Raw genomic sequence first — 15,038 nt, 5'->3', positions numbered from 1 at the left:
CCAGCCGGAGGCATTGAGATCGCGTCTCACGTCCCCAGGCGACACACACACACACTACAACGCTGAGGGCTGCGGTATCTCCACTGGTGCTGCTTTAAACATACCAGGGCGCGTTTACATCAAGTAAGAGACATCCAGCTTACAGACACAAACTGTCAGACGTTTTCAATACTCCAGAGAGACAGATTGCTGTGTGGTAGTACCCCTCTGTCCAACTACGTTTTTACATCTCCCTTTTTTTTTTAAAGTCATCTGTCTTCTTACTGGTTAACTAGTTTGATGCAGCCTGCCGCAAATTCCTCTTCATCTCAGAGCATTAGTACTTGTACTCAGCGTCCTCTGGTACTCGTTGGATTTATTCCAATCTCTGTCTTCCACTACAGTTTTAATCCTATACAACTTCCTCTAGAACAGTGGTTCCCAATCAGGGGGTAATAACCCCCTGAGGAATAAAATGAAATTTTCTGAGGTGTGAAAACAAACAATTCGATTCTGTCACAAAACTTAATGACTTTCAAAACATCATTACTATAGTCACAATTTTGTAAAACGCTAATTCTGAGTATATAAATTACCAATAATTACATTTTCTCATTTGGAAATTTGTGGTAAGATCTCATGGGATCAAACTGCTGAGGTCATCGGTTCCTAAGCTTACACACTGCTTAATCTAACTTAAAGTAACTTACGCTAAGGACAACAGACACCCATGCCCGAGGGAAGGTTCGAACCGCCGACGGGAAGAGCCGAGCGGTCCGTGACAAGGCTCCCTTAGACCGCTCGGCTACCCCACGCGGCATTTCCTCAATTCGTCGCATCAATGCGGTGGAAGTTACGGTTCCTCACATAGTCCACCGACTACACACATATGTTGTGCTTTGACCGGTATATCGCTGATGAAAAAATTGAGACATAAATGTAACAAATGCTAAATATCTCAAGAACATCTCTTCTCCAAGTTGTAGATAGTATCTGCAGTAGACCAGAAATTGCTTCATTACTAGCTTCAAAACAGACATATGAATTAATTGACAGCACGACACAACAGTAACTACATAAGGGCTACTATAGTGTTGTACATAGTATTGTTATTACGGTTACTGTTAGTGATTGTGGTCAGACACAATACGCTACAGCCTGAAGTCTTCCCATTTCTATCGGTTCAGAAGTAGGTCCAGCAATCAAGCGAGATACGAACAGTAAGTCCAGCGTACACGTTTAACATATTTGATTTTAAGTGGGGTTGGAGTGTGCATGTCAAGCAAATGGCACAGTAGAGACGAGTAATGCAGGTGAAGTCTTTTTGCAACAAGTGTCTTCCCTCAGTGTGGATAGTTAGCTTTCTTATTTCAGAAGGATCTGTGAGCATCACTTGCAATGCACCACGAAGTCCTTTTTCATTCATTCTAACACCACCCCTCCCACCCCCACACACTCACACAAACTAAACATCATTCATCTTTCATCATTTTAAAAATAATAGTGTTGCAAGAAAAGTCTTTCATTCTATACTTTAGTTAGGTGATAAAGTTGGCGGTATTGTAGGGGAGGCAGTAGATGGCAGGGGGATGGGGGTGGAGAGGTAGGTACTAGTTATGTCTGACTGCACTCAGAAGTAACGCTCTACGAAAGGGTGGGAATCACTGCTCCAGAAGCATTTAGTTTATTCCCTAATGCTGTAAGGGGGATGTTCGTGATAAACGAACATATTTAAAACATGCACCAAATCTAAAATTCTGAAGCTGCACCAACGAAATTTTGTACCCTGTTTTACATGAAACTAATAAGTTTGCTGTTAAGTTCCTCGGATTATGTATTTTAACCTTTTTTTATTGAATTTAAAAATTTTATTTTCAAAACATAATACATGTAACCGTTTCTCAGAAACTATTTAACAGATTTCTGACAGATTATCTTTGTTTGATCTCTTTGTATATATTCTCATGAGGTTTTTTGAATATATCGAATAGGAGAATGTTTAATAATTTTTTTTAGTTATAATCCTGTATGTATAATACAAGATTCTTGCAAAATTACGAGCACTTTGCGCCATAACTCAGTTCACACTCAGAATTTCAAAATTTACTCTTGAGGCAACATTTATTGAGTTTACAGAAATAAGTGTACAAAAATTTCATAATTGGAACCTTGATAGATTCTGAAGGAAAGATACACAAACTTTAAAAAACATGATTTTCAGGAAATGCAATTTAAAGCTCAATCTAAAGTTTTTCTTATCTCACATCTTCAGAAGGCCCCAGATTTGTACTCATGGTCATTTTGCCCTTCAAAGCTTCTCTTCTAGCCTATCGTTTTCTGCTTTCTTTTCTTTACCAGGTCTTCAAATGACTTTTCAGTAGAAGACAGGCGCTGTAAATCTATTGTTCTCAAAATGTCTTCAGTGAAGTTTCCTATCTTAAAGCCTATTCTCTCTAATACCTTCATACTGCCTGCATTTCCATCATTAAATACAAGAACTGCATCATAATTTGAAATTCTGGAAGAAATCCGCCAGAAGCACAAAGCAAAACAATAATTGCTTTTTCATAAACAAAGCAGCTGGTTTGTCATTGTTTCTAATTTTAACATACGAACAGAGGCACAGATGACCTACAAAAAACGAAGAGTATATATCACAGCTTTCTAGACATACCCCGTCCTAGTTTCCTTGAAAGTAATCCATGGAATCGCAGCTCACTGAGGTAGTGGCGAACTACTACTTTAAAAATTGAGTGTGGCAGGAAGGTCGCATTACACGTTAATTATTTCTCAGGCACTTCGGATGCGATTTCATCATTGAAACTTTGGGAACTTGTTGTTAATGAGTTCTAAATAGAAATAAAAAGTAAACTGAAAATTTACGTTTCTGGCCATTTTCATAGACACTCTCCTTAACAGATGTCGTAACATTGTACCCTCCTTCTTGTCATTGTTTTCCATATATGCCCTTCCTCGTCAGTTCTGCGGAGAACCTCTTCATTCCTTATCGTATCAGTGCAGGTAATTTTCAACATCCTTTTAACATCTACGTCTCAATCGCTTCGATTGTCTTCTTTTAAATTTTCCACACAGCCCACGTTTCACTTTCACACATTGCTGTGCTGCAGATGCAAAGTGTCAAATTGAGAGAGGACAAATTACTCTCTCACCTATTTTCCACATATGGAAAATTATTAATGATTTTGTTACAAGCTGACGCACCTTTAGTGAGACTCTAGAAAGTTAATGGCCTGAGCAGATGCTGATGGAGCCTGGTAGGGCGCTAAAAGCATATGGTGTTTTGATCGTTCTTAGCGTGTAGAAACGGCATGTTTGGAGTTGGAAGCAATTGGCAGTGAGCCCACCCCTCAGTAAATCTTGTTGGACAGGCCCACAGGTGTACAGGGCAGACAGAGCAGCTCCTCATTGAGACAGGTCTCCAGCAGAACAATACCATGATACCTGCATTGGCGCCAGCCAAAGCCTGCATGGGGGGTGATGGACTGAAGGGACACGTCTACACAGTGGTCATAAACTAGGCATTGTGTGCAGAGCCACGCATAATAAATTCACAAGTTTTTGGGTTCGCCAATACTGCAAATATGCCTGTGACCCACTTCCATCGGTCACCTCAATTGTATAAGAAACTTCGGCATCCGAGAAACGTTTTGAGATAGAATCTTTATTAAACCTCATAGCTATGACTGACAAGCTCCAAGGCACAGGTGGCTTAGATAAAGATCTTTAAGATTTTATCTGTTTGCTTGTTGCCATGGAAAGTGACGCGACTTCAGAAAAAATCGACTTCACCCTCTGCAAAAACTTAAAAAAGCCAGTAAATGACGGTTTCCTTTTTTTTTTCTAGAGATGCAGGTTTCTTACCTGTAGCTCTGATTGGACAGGAGTTTTTGATGTCATGTGGGAGGGGAGATTTAGCGCCTCTAGAGCCTGGTGACTGGCTGAGGATGGCGTGAAGGCGGTGTCGTTCATGCATTTTGCGGAAAAACGTTTTTTTTTTTTTTTCTGAAGAGGTGCGAGGCACTCGGTTGCTGGACTTTGGTCTGGTAGTGACTTCTGGTCGAAGCTCTGACAAATGTGGTTGTTGCTTGGGACCTGTCCTGAGACGACCTCACTTGTGAGTAGTTAGACTGGTGAGCCTGTGGTGAAGTTCTTACTGTACCGACAGTGTGACTTCAAACGTCCCGGACTACTCGTTTGTTAAGGGCACACTTATTCGTTTTTGGTTTATTAGTCTTGACGTTCGGTATCCTTGTGCGCTCTGGCGTATAAATGAGCCAAATTGGTCCTTGGTACGGCCAGCGAACGGGTGTGTCACTCACTGAAATCTACTGTGATTTCAGGGCTCTGGTAGAGAGTAAATTGCGATATGTCTGCCTGATCGCTAGACTGTGGGATTTTTGCATTTCTTTCGTGGCCGCGATCGATTCACAGGTGCTGCCTCACGTCTCACCTCCGCCGCACCCATCTCGCCAGCTGCAAGCCACATCGCCACACGAAGAAAACACGGTAACGTACTGCTGCTCAAGGATTCTCAGGGCGTACAGATCTCAATCGCCTCGTGCTCTCAGCTGCATCTGTGTAGTGAAACCACAGTAGATTTAATCAATCAGAGCCTGCTCAGCGTCAGATAAATTCAGATTGCGTTATCCACATTTTGAGGGCCACAATACTTGACTCACTTCTGCCACTCAGGATTCTTGTCCATTGTACTCTTAAACCAGCTGTTACTTGTTTACTTTATTCAATCAGTAGCTTGTTTAGCATGATTCATGTCTATTTTGTTTATTTGGAATGTTGTAAGAACTCTAGCAAATTTTGCTTAATACGCAATCATTTATAACAGTCGCACAAGGTTAAATTTCAAAACGTCTTCCTCAATTAAGGTCAGCATGTGATATACTAACTGACTTCTTTCGGCCAGGAATGTTCTCTTTGCTTTTACTATTCTCCTTGCTTCATCCCTCATCCGTTACTTTGCTTCCAAGGTAAGAGAATCTTCTGTTTCGTGATCGACAATTTTTGTGTCAAAGTTGTTTCAAATCTGCTAGTTTTCTTTACTGTCGTCTTTCTTTAGTTTACTGTCATTCCATATTCTGTACTCATTAGACTACTCATATCGTTCAAAACGTTCTATAATTCTTCTTTACTTTTACTCAGTATAGAAACGTGATAAGCAAATCTTATCATTGACGTTCTTCTTTCACCATGAACGTTAACCCCACTTGTGAACCTCGCTGTTATTTCCGTCATTGCTTCTCCAATATAGAGATTGAATAGTAGGGGCGACAAACTTCATTCATCCTTGTCTTACATTCTTATTAATCCGAGCAGTTCGCTCTTGGTCTTCCAGTCATACTGTTTCTTCTTAGTTCCTGTGCATATTGTGTACTACCCGTCTTTACCTGTAACTTATATTTTTCTCAGAATTTCTAACATCATACATCATTTTACATCGTCTAACGGTTTTTCCATGTCGGAAAATTGTTAAACAGGTCTTGAGTTTTCTTAAGGATGCTTCCGATATCAAACGCAACTTCAGGATTGCCTCTCTGATGCCTCTAGCTTTCCAAACATGATCGTCCTCTAACAGATCCTCAATTTTCTTTTCCATTTTTCTCTGTATTATTCTTGCCAACTTGGATCGGTATGCTGTTAAGCTGATGATGCAATCGTTCTTGCACTTATATGCCACGCCATATTTGGAATTGTGTAAGTTATTTTTCAGAAAGTCTGATGCTATATCCAGAGACCCATAGATTCCACACACCAACTAGAACATTTGTTTGCTTGCCACGTCCTCCATTGGTTTTAGAAAAATGCAAAGGAGCTGTTATTATATTCCGCAAGATGGAGCTTCCGAAATACACTCCTGGAAATTGAAATAAGAACACCGTGAATTCATTGTCCCAGGAAGGGGAAACTTTATTGACACATTCCTGGGGTCAGATACATCAAATGATCACACTGACAGAACCACAGGCACATAGACACAGGCAACAGAGCATGCACAATGTCGGCACTAGTACAGTGTATATCCACCTTTCGCAGCAATGCAGGCTGCTATTCTCCCATGGAGACGATCGTAGAGATGCTGGATGTAGTCCTGTGGAACGGCTTGCCATGCCATTTCCACCTGGCGCCTCAGTTGGACCAGCGTTCGTGCTGGACGTGCAGACCGCGTGAGACGACGCTTCATCCAGTCCCAAACATGCTCAATGGGGGACAGATCCGGAGATCTTACTGGCCAGGGTAGTTGACTTACACCTTCTAGAGCACGTTGGGTGGCACGGGATACATGCGGACGTGCATTGTCCTGTTGGAACAGCAAGTTCCCTTGCCGGTCTAGTAATGGTAGAACGATGGGTTCGATGACGGTTTGGATGTACCGTGCACTATTCAGTGTCCCCTCGACGATCACCAGTGGTGTACGGCCAGTGTAGGAGATCGCTCCCCACACCATGATGCCGGGTGTTGGCCCTGTGTGCCTCGGTCGTATGCAGTCCTGATTGTGGCGCTCACCTGCACGGCGCCAAACACGCATACGACCATCATTGGCACCAAGGCAGAAGCGACTCTCATCGCTGAAGACGACACGTCTCCATTCGTCCCTCCATTCACGCCTGTCGCGACACCACTGGAGGCGGGCTGCACGATGTTGGGGCGTGAGCGGAAGACGGCCTAACGGTGTGCGGGACCGTAGCCCAGCTTCATGGAGACGGTTGCGAATGGTCCTCGCCGATACCCCAGGAGCAACAGTGTCCCTAATTTGCTGGGAAGTGGCGGTGCGGTCCCCTACGGCACTGCGTAGGATCCTACGGTCTTGGCGTGCATCCGTGCGTCGCTGCGGTCCGGTCCCAGGTCGACGGGCACGTGCACCTTCCGCCGACCACTGGCGACAACATCGATGTACTATGGAGACCTCACGCCCCACGTGTTGAGCAATTCGGCGGTTCGTCCACCCGGCCTCCCGCATGCCCACTATACGCCCTCGCACAAAGTCCGTCAACTGCACATACGGTTCACGTCCACGCTGTCGCGGCATGCTACCAGTGTTAAAGACTGCGATGGAGCTCCGTATGCCACGGCAAACTGGCTGACACTGACGGCGGCGGTGCACAAATGCTGCGCAGCTAGCGCTATTCGACGGTCAACACCGCGGTTCCTGGTGTGTCCGCTGTGCCGTGCGTGTGATCATTGCTTGTACAGCCCTCTCGCAGTGTCCGGAGCAAGTATGGTGGGTCTGACACACCGGTGTCAATGTGTTCTTTTTTCCATTTCCGGGAGTGTATTTTAATTTAATAACCTGGTTGTTTTATTCCTTATAATCTGTTTTACAAGTGTACAAATTTTAATACATTGTCTGGCTATGTTTTAATTCGCTGGTCGCAGTTTTTTATTTATCAGACACACGTAATTATAAAAACAACTTTTATTTTTGTGATCGCAACGTTTTGTCAACGCGAAATGTGTTTAATACTAAAGTGCATGCAGCTGTCATATAAATAATATTTTGTGACAGATTCAATGAATACTTGTTAGTTTTGTGAATTCTATGCAGGTTAATTAGCCCCATCTGAAAGCTAATTTGCTGAGTATGCAACTACACTCAGTTACATTGTGTTTTATAACTTGACTCTGTATGTTTATATTTGAAAGACTATCTAGCCCTTAATAAACATGAAGAGAGAAAAAAATTCATATGATAAAATAAATAAGTCAAAGTTCCCCCACTAGCGCCTCCGGCCGCTGGAACTTATATCCTTGTACAAATATTTGAGTCATTGTTAGTTGACACCACGATAGGGGGATTGTTCTGCAAATTCAAAGCTTTTTGGTGAGTATATTTTCAACATATTCCTTTAACATTTTTAACTTCTTAATTTTTCATTTTTTGTAGCTTCTTGTTGTATAACAAAAGTGTGTTGCACTTTATGTTCCTCTAATCTTAATTGCAGCTATCTGATGATGGCAGTAGCCGAAACAGCGTAACAAATAAATAAAACTTTAATAGCAATCTAGTCTGATTAAAAAAGTAAGCAGAGTGAGTTTACCTGCTTACTGCGACATGGTTTGCTGCGTCAGCGATGACCTCAAAGCCGCACTGACCCAGCGTCGGAAGCAGACGCTCATCGTTCGTGGAGACAGTCGCACGACACGTCTCTCCTCTAGCGTAGTCTGTCTACAAGTGGCCACTTGTGCCGCCGCGAAGACCGTTGGCCCTCCTATGGCGGATGACCTTAGAGAATATCCGACAGTGACTCCTTGCATGTTACCAACCCATTTGGTCTTGTAGGCACGTTCCTGCCACAGGAACAACAGAACAATTCTTCTATGTTAAATTTCTCGATAAATTCAGTGTTACATGAGACCTGCAAAGTCATCTTCACCCACTTTGAGCTTTCCCCAACACTCTGTGTTCTTGTTATCTCTCACTCTCACCCAACTTCTGTTTAATGGTTATAAATACATTCCCGCAACATCATGCATCCAACTGTGTGAGGACGAACCAAAATATTCGCATCAGTCCTAGTTGTTTCACCGTAACTGTTTGCTCTTGTGGCACAGAGATAACCATAGACCATAGACTGTTGGTTCGATTCACACGCTATCTTGCGTAAGGTACAGATCCAAAACTGGAGTGGAGGAGGGGAGTTAGTCATAGTTCACTGGCTCTCGCCCACAACCCCCCTTAAACCCTCACCACCACCCCCCACGTCCATATTACTTGTCATCCATGGATGGATAGGATTTTAAGAATAAAAACGATAAAATATATAAATTGCTTTAATGTTATTACAATCGTTTTATACAACTGTGCTTAGAATAGCTTTAAAATAACTTTCAAGGAATTACAGATCAAAGAGATTGATACTTTGAAAACATTCGAACGAAACTTTTAGATTTACGTGTACTGTGTAATTGAATTAAGAACTTCTTCTTCTTCTTGCCCTTCTTCTTGTTCTTTGGCGTTTTCCCCTGGAAGTTTTCTGTATTCGACATCCACAGACCTGTTTCGTTCCAGTCTTCCGGTCGTACATTTCTGTCTTCCACTGCTTCCTGTATCGATTTCTCCTAACTTGGCTCTGCCGTTCCCGGTCCTTTCCCGGGATTTTCCCAGTTTAAAATTTTCCTTGGCCGCCTATGGTTGGGTATGCTCTGTACGTGCCCGCACCACTGAAGAGCTCAATTTTTCAAAACTTTTGTCACGGAACACGTTTTCTCCATTCGCCTCTATACCAACTCAATTTGTTTTCTATCTTGCCTTCTTAATTGCAGCCATCATGCCACTCTGGCGACTTCCACTACTCTAATTTTCTCCGTAACTCTTCTTGTTTGAAACCACATCTCAGCTCCATATACTGGGTGGTTTCGTGATGATGTCACAAACCTTCAGGGATCATGGAGGTATTCCACTGTCAGAAGTCTTAGAACGATTTTCGCTTATAACTTTCAACTCGCTCGTTTCCAGACCAGGGTCCCTTTTCCTAAACTAATACATTTACCATTTTCCATCATCCTTGGAAGCTTGTAACATCATCACAGAATCACCCCGCAGAACCACTTTCTCCACCCTACTGTGAAATATACTTTCCTCAATGACTTCCCGAATATTATTATTCCAGTTCCATATTATCCCATGCAGAGTTCTAGTAGCTCTCTTTCCCCTTGTTATTCTCCAACCAATACTATTGTCACATGTTACTGGAGTTATCTATATTATTCCCTAATATTTCTAGCTTCTGCTGAAAGAACTATAATAGCAAAAAATTCGGATAATAGTGACAATTTATAATTTACGCTATGGAAAATCGAAGTACGCAATTATCGTGATAACTGTTTCACTTTGTACTGCTATCGACGGCGTAGGTCTACAGACTATGGTTTGTGTGTGAGGAAAAATGATGCTTCTACTTTGGGTAAAGTTAGTCCTTTTGTTATTTTTTTCTCAGTGGAGGTTTTTTCCGTTTCAGTCTTGCCCCTCAAAACGTCCTGCAGTTTACCGGTTCTGTCTGCTCTCACGAACGTATCGCCTTTGACTGTTGACAGCAGATACAGTGAGGTCGCGAATGGTCGCCATTTTCTCTGGCTGGAATGTTATCTACAGCCGGTCAGGCCCCAGTCCTACTGGGGTGAATAAACGCGTGGAAACACAAACACAACACATTATCACACTTAATGCGCTGTAGGAAACACGACTGCATTGAAAACAACTTCCAGTTGTTTCGGAATGGATATATGCAGATCCTGTATGGGAATCTTATAGCAATCTTGCTGCAAGACAGTATGAAGTTCAGGAGGTGATGATGGAAGTGGATAGCGATCTCCCGCAGTTACACCACAAAGGCTCAATAATATTGACACCTGGTGATGCTGGTGGCCAGGTGAGATGAGAAACTGCGAAACCTCGTGCTCACAAAACCAGTTCTGGCCGATGCAGTCTGTGTAGACAGAGTCCCTTTCGCCTTGCAACAGAGCATCACCATTGGAGAACATTGTACCATCAGATGGAGTGGATCAGCCAAGACTGTCGCATAATCCTTGGCAGTAATGCAGCCTTGCAGAATATTCATAGGGCGCATGAAATAACATGATATGTTTGCGGAAATCGTCACCGGACCCACGCCATGTTTCACTCTTTGCTCCTTAGTCCAGGCTTTACAGTTCCGGAAACATGTTTCCCTTTTACGGGCATTTGCCTCAGTAATGTATAGTTTTCGAATTCCAGCCCGTTCTACAGTTCCCTGCCAATAGAGCTCTCTTTCTTCATGTTGAACTGGTGCTGACAGGGTACACGAGCACGACATTCAATTATGCAGTCGTGCAGCTGTCGTCCTCTACCTTTTCGTTACCATCTTCTTCAATGTCCGTCCGCCACGATCAGTCAACAAACACTTTTTCCCGCGTTGTGACTTAGCTGATGATGTTTTGCAGCTTTCGCTGTGTGCGGTATGAATCTTCGACGTGGTGAAACAGCAAACACTTCGGCTACCTTGGTTAGAAGCACCCACTGTACTTTCACCAACAATTTCCCCAATTGCGAATGCAATGAGGTCCGACATAATGTACTCACAACCACACCGTTACCACCAATGCTGACCCTTGCAACCTACCGAGGACATTTCATAGGTGCTGTTCGTCTACATCTATTTACATCTACTTCTATGTCATTACTATGTCATTACTCTGCTATTCACAGTAAAGTGCCTGGCAGAGGGTTCAATGAAACACCTTCAAGCTGTCTCTCTACCGTTCCACTCTCGAACGGCACGCGGGAAAAACGAGCACTTAAATGTTTCTGTGCGAGCCCTGATTTCTCTTATTTTATCGTGATGATCATTTCTCCCTATGTAGGTGGGTGCGAACAGAATTTTTTCGCAGTCGGAGGAGAAAACTAGTGATTGAAATTTCATGGGAAGATCCCGTCGCAACGAAAAACGTCTTTGATTTAATGATTGCCACTCCAATTCACGTATCATGTCTGTGACACTATCTCCTCTATTTCACGGTAATACAAAACGAGTTGCCCTTCTTTGCACTTTTTCGATGTCATCCGTCAGTCCCACCCCGCACAGCAGTACTCCAGAATAGGGCGGAGAAGAGTGGTGTCAGCAGTCTCTTTACACCTTCTAAGTGTTCTGCCAATGAATCGCACTCTTTGGTTTGCTCTACCCACAATATTATCTACGTGATCGTTCCAATTTAGGTTAATTGTAATTGTTATCCCTAACAATTTAGTTGAATTTGCAGCCTTCACATTTGTGTGACTTATTGCGACAAGAAAACACATTTATGCACAAAAGCAGATCGAGAACATTCTACAAGTGCAGTTCAAGGATTGCAGTAACACGTATGGTCGCAAATAATTAACTTGAGCCAGACGTTCACTCTACAAGAGACGATGGGGTTGATAAAATACAACATACAATACAAATTTAGGGAATGACACCCAAATGATATCAGTAAGCAATGGTAATACACTTTACGATTAACCTTGCAATCAACTTTTCAATTAAGGAATCACTGTTAACCAGATTAGCAACAACAAAGAATAGCCGGCCGCGGTGGTCTCGCAGTTCTAGGCGCTCAGTCCGGAACAGCGCGACTGCTACAGTCGCAGGTTCGAATCCTGCCTCGCGCATGGATGTGTGTGATGTCCTTAGGTTAGTTAGGTTTAAGTAGTTCTACGTTCTAGGGGACTGATGACCGCAGATGTTAAGTCCCATAGTGCTCAGAGCCATTTGAACCATTTTTTGAGCAAAGAATATATCGACAAATTAAAACTAAAAGTATCAACGGGCTTCAACTAGCGGACTATTTACCCAAACCAGCGACAGGAATATTGCATATTACACATCTGCCTCAAACCCCAATCAACGGAAATATTTATAACAACAGAATAATATTTTAATGAGGTATAACTTGCACTGTTGAAAATGCAGAGAAAGGTATATAAATACAACTACAAGCAGAACGTATCACAGACCTCAGTTAAGACAAGGAAACTGAACTTGTCTCCACGCTTAGCACGTTAAGCAAAGACAAGTTGCAGTTTTCGTGAATTATCCAACGCACAAATGTCCCACACATATGTAAATGTAAGGTAGACTCCATTTTATGAACACAGCTACCAGTAAATACCCTTTTTGCAAGTGCGTCAGCTAAGCGACAGAGTACAAGCACTCTACAGTGCAGAGTAAGATCCTCATCAAACAAAGCCATATGCTTCCGCTGCACTCATCCTGTGTCTACAACAGGCTGTTCCAGCTCGTCGGCTCCGTTGTGAGCCGCGGAGCGCTCCCTGCTCCAGGGAGCCGTGTCGCTCGCTGTGACCATTCAAGTGGGCCTGCACGCCGGCAGGTGGCACGGCAGGTTGAGGCAGGTGGCAAGGCAAGCGTTTTGATGTGCCAGTTGCGTCTTACAAGATCGACAACCTCATACTTTTAGCTCCTAAGATGTGGTGACATGCTACACCAGGAAATACGATATTCAGGAAATAAATAAGATACAACTGTTTTACAAGAAATTGCATACTAAATTTATTGGGCCTCTGTAGCTTGACTTTTCTTTTCATTACAAGATCGAAAATATCAGGCGTCAAAGTGTTCACAGCAGTAATGCGGAGGATGGCCTTCATTGTTGCATCCTGAAGAAATGATCGTTCCTTACTTTTTACTCTTTTCATTGCTGAGAAAAGCTGCTCACAACAATATGTAGATCCAAACATGCCCATGATCTGAGCAGCATTGTTGTGAAGCTTGGGAAATGTTTTTTGCTGTAATGAACGATACCATCATGACAAATCCAACGTGTTGTAGCACCTGTCTTTCAACAAAGTTGAATTTTGCTAATCAATAATCTCCAAATGAAGTGATGATGACAAGTCATCGGGAGAAACTGAAAAAAGAATGCTGAACACCTTAAGTTCCATTTCCAAACTAGTGAGGTCTCGGAATCGTGTTTCAAACGACGTGATGAGCTGCTTTAACTTTGCTTGGTAATCGCCAAAAGTAGTACCTTCAGGTAGTTTTAAAGAAGCAAGACGATTGAAGAACGTTAAATGTCCATTATTCATATGCCTCTCAAATAAAAACTTTTGCATGAACGCTTTGATCTGGTCGCGCATGTCAACTATTAGCTGCCCTTTGCCCTGCAATGACAGAATTACATTATTTAGATGCATAGTTATGTCAGCTAGGAACGCCAGCTCTGATATCCATTTTATATCTTTCAGAAAACGCATTTCTTCCCCTTTCATATCGAGAAGAAGGGTTATTTCCTCACAAATGGCAAAGAAAACATCAAGAAATTTTCTCCGACCCAGCCAACGAACTGTACTGTGGTAAGGTATATCCCCATTCTCCGCTTCCATAACTTTCAGGAATCCTTTGAATTGGCGATAATTCATACCGTGACGCCGCACAAAATTCACACACTTCACGACATCTTTCATTACGCCATCTAGCTCTATTGTTTCAGCGCACAGTGCCTCTTGGTGAATAAAACAATGAAGAGTCAAAATGTCTTTCCCGAATTCGTCCCCTGAGTTTATTTTTCAAACGAGAAGCATAACCTTGGTGACACCCGATCGTTTGTGGTGCACCGTCTGTCGCTACAGAATGGAGCTTATCCCACGGCAAATTCATATTGTCCACTGATTCACAAACAGCTTCAAAAATGTCACGTCCTGTTGCGGTGTAATCGAGTGGTACCACATCCAAGAGTTCTTCAGTTACTTGCAGCTCCATGTCGACACCACGCACAAAAACTGCAAGCTGAGCACAGTCCGATATGTCGGTGCTTTCGTCAAGCACTAGCGAAAATGCAACAAAGCTCTCCGCCTTTTTCCTGAGCTGTGTCCCTAAATCCGCTGCCATGTCTGGGATTCGACGAGACATTGTTTGCTTCGACAGGCAAACCCCTTCAATTGCCTGCACCTCCCTTGGAAACAAACATTCTGCAACGGCTACCATGCACGATTTTACGAGTGGTCCCACCGAAAACGGCTTGCCACTCGTCGCAATAATGTGAGCCACCCTGCAGCTTGCTCGAATTGCAGACTCAGTAGTGTTTTCTCCGCTCTCATTCACCTGAAAATTATAAACGCATTACAGATCACGAACTATGTTGCATGTTTTGATACCCTCCGTATTACGAAACCGTTTTTAAACTTAACGTCTCCTAGTATGTCGTTCTTAAGCCTGTCCACCAGTTCTCTGTGTGCAACACCTTCTACCTGATCGTAGTGCGCTGCGTGAAGACGTGTATAATGTCGTTGTATATTGTACCTCTTCGCAGAATTAATTACTTTATGACATACAAGACACTGCGGACGACCGTCCCTCTCAATGAATAGAAAGGTATCCTCCAATAGAGGTACAGGGCTCCTGCGGCTAATCATAGCTGTCATTGAACACGGATTATTGCGTCAGTTGCGGCTGCATGCGGCCAGGGGGCAGTGAGTTCACTTTCCCCCTCCACGCGGGCTCCGAGCTGCCGCAGTGAGCGCTCCGGAGCGCTCCGGCTCCCTGGAGCTCGGT

This window comes from Schistocerca cancellata, chromosome 6 (assembly GCF_023864275.1).
Source record: "Schistocerca cancellata isolate TAMUIC-IGC-003103 chromosome 6, iqSchCanc2.1, whole genome shotgun sequence".
Taxonomy (NCBI): domain Eukaryota; kingdom Metazoa; phylum Arthropoda; class Insecta; order Orthoptera; family Acrididae; genus Schistocerca; species Schistocerca cancellata.
The sequence above is the reverse complement of the archived record's forward strand: the minus strand, read 5'-3'. Positions refer to the sequence as shown.